We start from the raw sequence: 11,475 nt of genomic DNA on the forward strand, positions 1-11,475 counted from the left end.
TCTATATATTTTTCATCATCTACTTCTTCCTTATCCCATTTATTCGTGGTCGGTGTAATATGTTCTTCTCTTTCATTCTTGGTGGTGTGTTTAATTCTTGGTGAATTCAACACAATGAGTGAACTCATATGACCTAGTTTCATGTTCATCTTATCATCCTCCACTGGTGCCAGCGTATGCCGCTAGCGCAGGCGGGAGCACCATTTCATTGTCATCCTTTAAAAAATATATATATAGCTATAAATAGTACAGTATATAAAATGTATAATTTCTAGTTCCAACCTATAATAAAGACGGTTATAACAGGCTGTGAATCTTGATATCCATTCAAGGACTGACGGACGCCCATCAAAACGCAATACAATAAAAAAAACATCAATTTTATCTAACAAGGTATCGGTTAGCGATTCACGCGAGCCATTTTTACTTACAAATTACACTTGGGACCCAATCATTACGGTTACCGTGTATTATTTGGGCATACCCTAATTATGTATAATACACGCCGTTTACAAATAATAACACACAGTTGGGCGATGTGAAAAAATAAGAAAATTATAGTGCTGAATAAGGACTCTTCCAAACTGACGGGACGCGTGACTGAAATTTATTTAACTATACTAATACTAGTTGACTCGCCAAACGTTGTTTTGCCATATATATTGATATCGCTACTATGGGGGTTGATGAAAAAAGTTGATGAAGGGTAGGTGAAAATACGAATATACGAAATATTTCTTTTTGGAGTTGGCCACTTTAATCACTTAAAGGTATAAAAATAGATAACCTACTTTGAAACCTACAATGTATACATATAAAGTTTTAAAAAAATCGGTTAAGCCGTTTTAAAGAAGTATGGCAACTAACACTGGAACATGAGAATTATATACATATATGTATATTATATATCATTATAAAGGGAAAGAGTGAAAGTAAAGGCAAGAACTACTGCTCCGATTTGAGAAATTCTTTGGAAGACATATTATTTAAGATCTCCAGAAGAATGCCAAAAACTCGTAACGATAGCCTGTATACATCCTAGTGATTCAGTCTATTTTCTTAATTTTCATTAAGATACGTTCAGTCTTAAAAGGTGACGAATAGATAGATAGGCAGACCAAATTTTTCATTTACAATAATAGTATGGAAATATAAAGTTAAAGTAAAGCTAGGGCGAGTCAATAGTTGCCGTGTGAAATATTGTTCTGCTGCATTCTCTTTTGGTATGAATAGATCCTTAGTGTCATTGAAATCCACTGATATTTTATATAGTAGACAGATAATATTGGCATGTTTTTGATTATGATTTGTTAATATGTCTATGCGGTTACAATCTAAATATATATAACTCAAAGGTGACTGACGTAGTGATCTACAAACGCACAGCCCAAACCACTGGACGGATCGGGCTGGAATTTGGCATGCAGGTAGATGTTATGACGTAGGCATCCGCTAGGATTTTGATTAATGCTACCCCTAAAGGGATAAAGTAGGGGATGAAAGTATGTATGAAACTTTTTAAATTTTAAACCGATCGAGCTGAGCCTTTGCATGCGTAAAGCTACTATGTAAGCATCCCATAAGAAGGTATAAATTAACGCGAGCAAAGCCGCGGGCAAAAATTAGTTTAAGATATAATTTACAGTTGTGTCATAAAATTGCATTGCGTGGGCTTTGTTGTTTTTAATATTGTGCAAGCCAGTGTTTATATGTAAATTCACTCAGAGACTGATTTAGGCTCGCACCATGCCGGGGATACAATTTTTTTGTTTACTGAATGATACTATAATTTTTTATTTTATTTATTTACTAGCTACTGGCCCCAGCTTCGCACGGGTGTATATGTATTATACATATAAACTTTCCTCTAGAATCACTCTATCTATTAACAAAAACCGCTTCAAAATCCGTTTCGTAGTTTTAAAGATTTAAGCATACATAGGGACGTGACTTTGTTTTATACTGTATAATGATATATACTATAATAGCAGCGAAGTAGTGATGCCTACATCAGATAGTAACATGTTGTTTGTCAAAACTTATGAAAGACTGCCCCCAAATAATAATGTAGAATTACATACAGTTAACCGCAAGTAAACTAGTGTTACAATAACATTCACAAAGAAAATAACACAATAGGCTGTAGACAGATGCAGAAATATTCAATTACAATATTACCTAAAATATAAAAAAAATTGTTATAAAGATTCGCATCCAGTGCAAGCTATATGCTTAAAACGAACTGAAGCGATATTAAAACTATAAAACGTATCAAATCAAATCAACATGTAAATTATATAATAATCAACGTAATACACTCATTATGCTGTCCCAGTGTGCTGAAGGCAATTGCTTGTAAAATAGACTGTCCCATTCTGAAACTATATGGGACAGGTGATACAGACAGGGCTTGTCCCACAACAAATTATTATTATTACATACTGAAAGATGTAAAAACACGCATAACATTATCTCTATACATATTAGAAATAAAGACCATTAGAGAACTAAAACAATTACAAGAATTATTTATTTATTACTTTTGCACTTATAAAATTGGATTTTTGTTGTCTGACAATAAATTATTATTTTTACTATGTATCCAAAGACGTGAAAATACCTATAATATAAGCTCCGTAATAACATGAGCTCCGTACAAATGAGAAATTGTTTCCATTAGAGAACTAAAACAACTGCAAGAATTGTTTATTTATTCGTTGTTGCATTTATTAAGTGGCGTGTTCAATGCCATATGGTGGTCTACCAGCTAAAATATTGGTAAGAACAGTTAGTGGTTGATGGAGAACGGTAGGAAAAGATAACCCTTATAACTTGACAATAGTGAACGGATGCTGCATGTGGGGACTGGTCTGTTCGGTTTACGAACAGTGATTGCACTATTTTTGACACACCCTTTGACAAAATTTGAAAACCATATTTGAAAAGAATACGAGCTGAGTATCTCGTCAGTTCTTCTCATCTCGAAAGCATTCCGAATTTACGGTAGATTTGACATATCATAAGAGTCTGTAATAGATCTACATAAATAAAACTATTTTGATTTGATTTGAAAAACTCTTTGAGAGGTGAGCAGTATGAGAAATAAGCGTAAACGTAGAACGAACTAATATGCTTTAAACTCATTTAGCTTCAACTTATTTTTAAGTACTACTATGTAATATTATGTTATCTGTGGTACTACTATTTGTGTACACAATCCTAAGGGACCATATTTCAACCAGCTTGTCCATTGACAAATGAACATTGATATTTGTGCAACCAAATTCTATAAATATAGGGATTACCCTAATCTGTGCCCATCACTATTATGTCACTTGATACCTCATATTGTCGAGTGCTTGTTAACTACTCTGCATTTACTGTGACATTATTTCTATATTTCAACGGAATATAAACCTTAATTCTAAAATTTAGAATTGGATTTACTTTGCAAGTGAAAATAACAAAATTACTAACGATCAATTGATAATACTGAAGCTATACTTATGCAGTTGTTCGAGTAATGCGTTTGTAAATAGAATTAAGAAAATGTGTTAAAGATTTTGAAGAATTTTTGTTGGTTGTCGATAAGAACAGAAAAAAAAAATTACAATAGATAAGAATCAATGAATGAATAAGGTGAGGAATGATTAATAATATTTTCGTGTAGTTCCTTAGAAAAATGTTTTTCTAAAGCTTGCTTTTTTAAGTTTCGCCCTTATTTTCCATAAACTGAAGGTTCATGTACTTTTTTTATTTTATTTTTATGTCCATTCCTTTTTCTTTTTTTCCTCGCTTTTCTTGCTACGCGAAAATGTGTATTGCGGCTTCCCGCAGATTACCTTACATAAATATATGGTTCATTTTTTTTTATTTATTTTTTTACTAAAGTTAGACACTTGGGCAGTAAAATTACAGGATCAGTGGCGTGACATCTTAGTCTTCAGGAGTTTAATATCAGCTGCTGAATTTCACCATCGTACCACCCGGCAGAAACTAAAATACTGTCTGTAGTGCTGTTCATGATTACAACTATCGATTACCAGTTACCTTCATTTGGACGGTCAGCTTGTTTGGTATTCAAATAGCATAAAAACACTATACCTTACAGCAGGGAATGTAGATAATATAGTTCCACCTTATATATCTGTAATTATCTGAATATCTGTATAAGGTGTACAATATTTTTAGTTATTTTTTTCCCAATTATATATATTTAAAATACACTAGCATATAATTACCATATGCAGTAATATTGTCAGCGTGTTACTAGTGCATGTTGATTTATTGGCACGCGATCCAAATCTTTCCTTATTATACAAACATAACATTAAGGTTGAAAAACCTACAACTAAATTGTATGCCTCACACGCGATTATACACTGGTCAATAATTAGTCAGTTAAATATACAACTGTAGATCTATTCCGTTTTTCTAAGACCAACTAAAACTAAATACATAATCCCGGCATGGCTTGACAAAATTGCAATAGACTACATCCGGACTATAAGCAACCTGACATTGAGGGTGACGTAGTTGGAATCGAGCCACAACGCGAGCTTCAAAGCGTTCGTGGCCCGGGTCCCCACCAGCATGCTGCCCACCATCATGAAGGAGGACTACTGGCCGATGGGGGTGGTCTATCGGCGCTACCGTGGCAGATTGCCGTCGTCAGTGCCGTGACCATAGAGACAATTTTATTTTTCATATTTTATTATTATTTCTTATGTATGTTAGTCTATAAGGTATTTATAATATGGGCCATGTAGCCTGAATTAAATAAATAAAATATGCTGGCGGTCACTCTATTCTCCCAAAGAATTAAAAAAATAATCTGTATTATTGTAAACAATATTTGAAAAGTTTACGAGTTAAGTTTCTTATTATCTCTCTGTATTATTATAAACATGTGGAACCTTATTTGAAAAGAATACGAGCTGAGTTTCTTGTCAGTTCAGTTCTTCTCATCTCGAAATCATTCCGAACTGACTGTAGATTTGACATATCATAAGAGTCTGTAATAGACCTGCATGAATAAAGATATTTTGATTTGATTTGATTTGAAACTTGTAAGAATGGTTGGCAATCGTCTAAATTCACACATTTCAATTTAAAAATGTAAATTAACAACAAAATTATTTAAAAGAGAAACACGCAAGTTACTTGTTCTTTCTTCTTGTGATGAGACAGCTTTCCGAATGAGCGACAGATTGAAAAAAAAGTGATGACTATTCAAAAGTGCTTCAATGTAAGTATATTTGAATAAATTATTTTCTATTCTATTCTATTAAAAAAAAATATAAAAGAACAAGGAACTCGAAAATTTTTAAATATGCAAGAGTCCCGCCTCAGTATTAAATAATATGTCAAATATCTTTTGAAGTTTAGTTACGCAAAAAAATTCTGACAATCGTAACCGTTAGGTTTTTTTGCGTAACTAAACTTTGTATGTGGAAATAAGATAGTTGTCTTGTATTTTCCATGCAATTTCTTCATATTTTCTCAACAATTAGGTACACCTTCCTTCGAGTGCTACAAATATTTCAAAACCAAAATTAGCCAAATCGGTCCAGCCGTTGTCGAGTTCTAACGAGAATAATAAACGTCATAATATTAAAAGATAAAATTAAAAATTCAAATTTGGAAATCAATATTATAAAAATTGAGCGGGAATGTTTTGAATTAATTTGAAAATTTAATTTTCGAACTTACTATTCTAGAATAATGATTATCATCATCATCATCATCGCAGCCCGGAAGACGTCCACTGCTGGACATAGGCCTCCCCCAAAGATCTCCACGACGATCGGTCCTGCGCTGCTCGCATCCAATGCCTTCCCGCGATCTTGACCAGATCGTCGGTCCACCTTGCTGGAGGCCTTCCCACGCTGCGTCTTCCGGTCCGTGGTCGCCACTCGAGGACTTTACTGCCCCAACGGCCATCTGTCCTACGAGCTATGAGCTAATGATTATGTATTCCATTTATTTGAAAATTATATTAATTAAAAAATCAATTTTCGAATTTCTGATTCTAGAAACGTTACAATGATGTGTTCTATTTATTTGAAATTCGAACGGGTCGATTTTCGCCCTGGGCATATGCGTCACTAGGAACAAAATATTTTTTATTTGATTCTGTGTTCAATGTATTTTTAAGACAGCATATTTGCAACCAAATGTTTACGTAGATTCATTGTTATGGCTCGGTCCACATGTGCATACCCGCCTGTACTTGAACATATCATTTTTTTGTATGAAACTGTGCAAGTTTTTCTTTCTTACAATCATTGTAGTTTATTAAATATATTATTTATTGATTATAGACACTATTTTTGAACCAGAAAGGTATAGCAAAGTACAGGAATATATTGAACGGTTCAATTCTCATATAGCCAACCAACTTCACCACTACATAGTATAAAACAAAGTCGCTGTCGCTGTCTGTGCGTCCCTATGTATGCTTAAATCGTTAGAACTACGCAACGGATTTTGAAGCAGTTTTTTTTAATAGAGTGATTCAAGAGGAAGGTTTATGTTTTTTTACATGTACACTCGTGCGAAGCCGGGGCGGGTAGCTAGTATAATATAAAATATAGTATTAATTGCTCTGTGTTTTTCCGACGAAATATGTAAATATCCAGATTTTTCTAGAAATAAATTCTGTAGAAAATCGTCTGCGTTTCTACGTCACGCACATCAACCAACCGCAAAACAGCAGTGTGCTTCAGTTTGAGGGTGAGATATGGCAGTGGAAATATAAGGTACCGAGTCATAACATCTTAATCTCACGGAATAGTAACGCATGAGAAATACTATGGATGATGAGGTGATGGATGATGGAGTGTGTGGCATCATGTATATATGCAACGGTTGCCATTCGGACGAAAGATAATTGTTAGTAATGTGGGCTACCGATCCCATTGCTATCAACGTACCATGTTAGGTTGACCATGCGGTTCCCCAGTTGACAAATCACCAGGAATTTAGGAAAAATTTGTCAATGGACTGACTTAACTGTACTGATGCTCATTTCCTCATACTCCAATAGTGCCATGCCAGCGGCAGTCGGGTGCACCATTCCATTATCATACATAAAAAAAACCCTAAAAATAAATCACAGCTTATGTAAAGTAGTACGATTATGTCGCGCGAGATCGAGTTTGATAACCAGACAAGCCTATTTGATTTGCCAGCAACTATTTCCCAAAACCCAATCCGATTTTAAACTTTACGCTATATGCAACAAGAATTAATTCTCTGTAACAATAGTGGGTAATAAGGTTGTTGATACACAGTGAACAGTATTGGAACGTGTGATGATGACGTCACGGTTTAGAAAAATTCATGAAGGTAGCACGTCTATATCCATAAATTTTCAACCAACATCGAAAAAAGGAGATATATGGTATCAAATCAAATCGCTCTAATCATAAACGAAGATTGTTAATGATCTATTGAAGTGATTTTCCTGAATTTGCAATAAGTGGTAACGGTTACTCTTCGCATTTAAGAGGCCTATTACAAAATGATGGCGCTCAACTTTAGGTTTAATCGCATGGATTTACGCACACACACAGTAGTACACGCACACAGACGCAAATAAACGTGTAGCTCAATCGGTGTGGATTTAGTATGAACCATTTTGATCCTTGCAATATTTTAATTAATAATGTGATATGTTTCTACTTAACTGAGTAACATAAACTACTTATTGGATTTTTTTAAATAACGTGATTTATCTTAATTATCAAAGTGCTAATAATGACCATATTTTTTTATGATATTATTTCTAGAGGGTTGATGTCAGGATGCTGGCCGATTGTACAACTAAAAGCCAAAACCTTAAGTAATATAAGTAACAAATAATTGGGATAAGGACAGGAAGATGAAATTACTATAACATAAATTTACTAATTAATTCTTCTTACCTATTAATTCAGTTTATTTATTAATAGATACAATATAATTTATTATAAGAGTCGGATACATTATTGCCATATTCACTTGTTCTAAATATTATACTTAGCAAATAATTATTTTATTTATATATAATAGTTGTGTTTTCAAGGCTTTGTTTTGATTTAAAGGTCCCATCTAGGGTTCATTCCCGGGAATTCTCGGGAAATTCATGGGTTTTGTTGCCGGGAAATCAAGCTCGAGAAAAGTCGAGAACTCGAGAAATCATGTACCTATATAGAAATTAAATTGCCCTTATTTTGTTGCGAGGCGGCGCAATAATTTAAGATATTAACGTTTTTGTTTTCTTTCATGTTATTTTTTTATTTTGTAGAAACTATTTTTGTTTACGTTGTTTTTTTTTCTAAATAAGCAGCCAAAAATGGTGCTGTCTTTATAAATATAAGCCCGAATAATTAGGTCCTAAAAAATTTAAATTGGCGTTTTGTAAGGGAATAACCTGAAGTATTTATTTTCAATATATATATATATATATTTAATCAAAGTATGTGCCATTTCTATTTATGCACTTTTGCCTTTTGTTTTTGCACTTTGGACTGCCCCATCGGAGTTTAATTTTTTCCCTTGCAAGAAGTTATCCAAATTTCGAAAAAAATGGTAATTTTTCCAATTGAAGCTCTTCTAATTTTGTAACTGTCTGTTGTGCAGTATGTGGTCAAGCGTTCTTGGCGATTGACCAGCCTCGGCTGTTTAGCAGCTAGCTTTTCCATCATGGTTTCTCAATTGCTGACAATACACATTTGCCGTAATCGTCTAGCCAGATTTAAGAAAGCTGAAGTGAACAACACCGGAAATAGTCCACCAAACGTTCACAAGTAACATTTTTTAAGCCAACTTTCGCTTGGGGCAGGATTAGGTTAGTTGGGGCGACGTGGTCGGACAACCTCCAAGTATGGGCCATCCATTGGGAGGCTTCCCCATCCTCGTGGATACGTCCGCGGGGAACGGTGGCCGAGCAATGGTTTGGTTCTGGTGCGCCCTGGGCGGGATAGTAGTCGTTCCTTCGGGATACTGCTACTATGTCGGCCGATAGTCCGGCGAGTAGGAGTAGGCAAATCTTTCTCTTTGACTTTGTCTGTCTTCGTCTTTTCAGAAAGAGGGAGCGTCCTATGCGAATATCCTCAGGGAGGCAAAATCCAAGATTGACTTGGGGCCCCTGGGGATAGACGCTCTCCGGTTGCGAGTCGCCGTGACGGGTGGCCGCATTCTGGAGATCCCCGGCGTTGACAGCGGGGAAAAGGCGGATGCCCTAGCGGCGAAGCTCCGGGAACTTGTCCCGGAGGAGGTGGCACGGGTCTCCAGGCCCACTAAACAGGCGGAAATGCGTCTAATGGGTCTGGACGACTCCGTTGGCGTTGAGGAGATTGCCGCTGCCATTGCTAGCGCCGGGGATTGCCAGGTCCAGGACGTTAAGGTGGGGGACGTTCGCAGGAATCCTACCGGTGCGGGGGCTTGCTGGGTCCGCGCCCCAATACGTGCGGTGAAGGCCATCACCACCGCGGCGAAACTTAAAGTTGGCTGGGTGGTTGTTCGGGCTGAATTGCTCAGACAGAGACAGCTGCGATGCTTCCGCTGTCTAGAAGAGGGTCATGTGCGCGCCCAGTGCACCAAAGCGGAGGATCGCAGCGGTCTCTGCTATCGCTGTGGGGAGAGCGGCCACAAGGCGGCCTCATGCGCGTCTGCGCCGCGGTGTGCGGTGTGTGCCTCTAAAGGCAGGCCGGCAGACCACTGGGTGGGGGCGAAGAACTGTTCCCCGCCCAAGGGTAAAGGTGTCGGCAAACGGTAGGGCCCCAAAGCCCCCAACCGTGAGAGCGGGCCGAGCAGGATGGACTCCGCCCAATAAGGGTGGCTCCATCCAAAGCGATCCGAGGTGGAGGGGCGCATGGGCACCTCAGATCGCCGCAAGGGCCTGAGATGTCACCGCGGGGGCGGTGGCATCTCCAAGAAAAGCCCGAGAAGGTGGCGCGCGTATCCCCACGCGCCTTGGTTTAGCCATTGCAATGAGCGTTTCCGATTATCGTACAAGATCCACTCTCCATCACAGGAAATGATTTGATTTAATATCCCTTCATTATTATGCCGGTTGATTAATGTAACGCAGCAGGCTATGCGCGTTTGTCGATTTACTACATTGAATTCATGAAGGACCTACTTTTCAAGCTTTTTCACCTTCCCAATTTGCTAAAGGATTAAAACAGTTTTGTCACTAACACCGCAGCCTGCAGCTAACTCGGACGGGTTTGCGATGGATGCGCTTCCACAATAGTCTTCAATTCTTCATTATCAACCTTGGATTCCAGCCGCCCACAGAGATTGCTTTGCAGGTCGAAATTTCCAGAACGAAAACGTTGGAACCAAAAATGCACGTGTTTTCTTTTGCGAGACCACTGCCATACACATCATTAATACTTCGTGCCGTTTAGCACCGTGTAGCACTGGTGCCACAGCGGAACTCGTACTCGTAAATAACGCGATATTTTAAGTTTTTCATTTTGTATGCTGTGAGTGACCCAAAGTGAATAGCTGTATAAATTTGGATATGGAATTCCTAACCAAAGAGGAGATATTTAAGATCAAAGTGGCCAGTACGACAAAACGTCAATTTCATATGTAAGGACCTAATATTATTTCTCTATTAAAAAAAAAAAATATTCATATTATTAATGCTTTTAAATATACTCAATAAAAGTTTAATTTGATACTGTTATTTGAGACAAAAACCACTGTATTTTTTGACGGTATTGGAACCAAATAATATGAGAAAACGTACGTAAATATAAATTTCTCGACAACCCGAGAAGACCCGAGAAATTGACCTCGAGAATTCTCGAGACCCGAGAAATTGAAAAGCTCGAGAAATCATGAACCCTAGTCCCATCCTTATATGTATATTAGGTGTGTCCGCGACTTCGTCAGCGTGGTATAATGAAATTGACCAAATAAAGAAATATGTTTAGATTATAACCTAAAAAAGTTTCTTTGTTTCACTTAAACAATGACGATACTTTTATACAACCTTTCATCTCCGCTTTTAATCCCTTACAATACTTTTTTCGCACTATAAAGTAGTCTATGACCTTTCTCAGGGTATACTATCTGTGTATATGTATATCTATCTATATAGACTACCTGTGTATATATATGGTAGTGAATTTACAAGGTACAGGGGAATAACACCCGAGTTTTCAGGAATGGCAACGCATGGGGGTCTCATGGGGGAAACAATATGCTGATATGAACATGGTACTGCTCATGTCTATAGGCGACGGTTACCCCTTTCCATCAGGAGAGCCGTCAGCTTGTTTGCCATTCTAAGTTGTAAAAAAAAGCTTCAACTGCTATCATTGCTGTTCCTGCATCATTGACGTCGCCGCATGATATTGGCTGATATTGCAGCTTCTCGTTCTTGGTTGGCCGATTCTTGATTCTTGATAAATAATTAATTGTTAATGTCAAACCTTTTTATAAATTATTATAAGACGCCTCATTGATTATATG

Source organism: Achroia grisella, unplaced genomic scaffold (assembly GCF_030625045.1).
Source record: "Achroia grisella isolate CSIRO2021 unplaced genomic scaffold, CSIRO_AGI_Agris_v1 utg283, whole genome shotgun sequence".
In the NCBI taxonomy this organism is placed as follows: Eukaryota; Metazoa; Arthropoda; class Insecta; order Lepidoptera; family Pyralidae; genus Achroia; species Achroia grisella.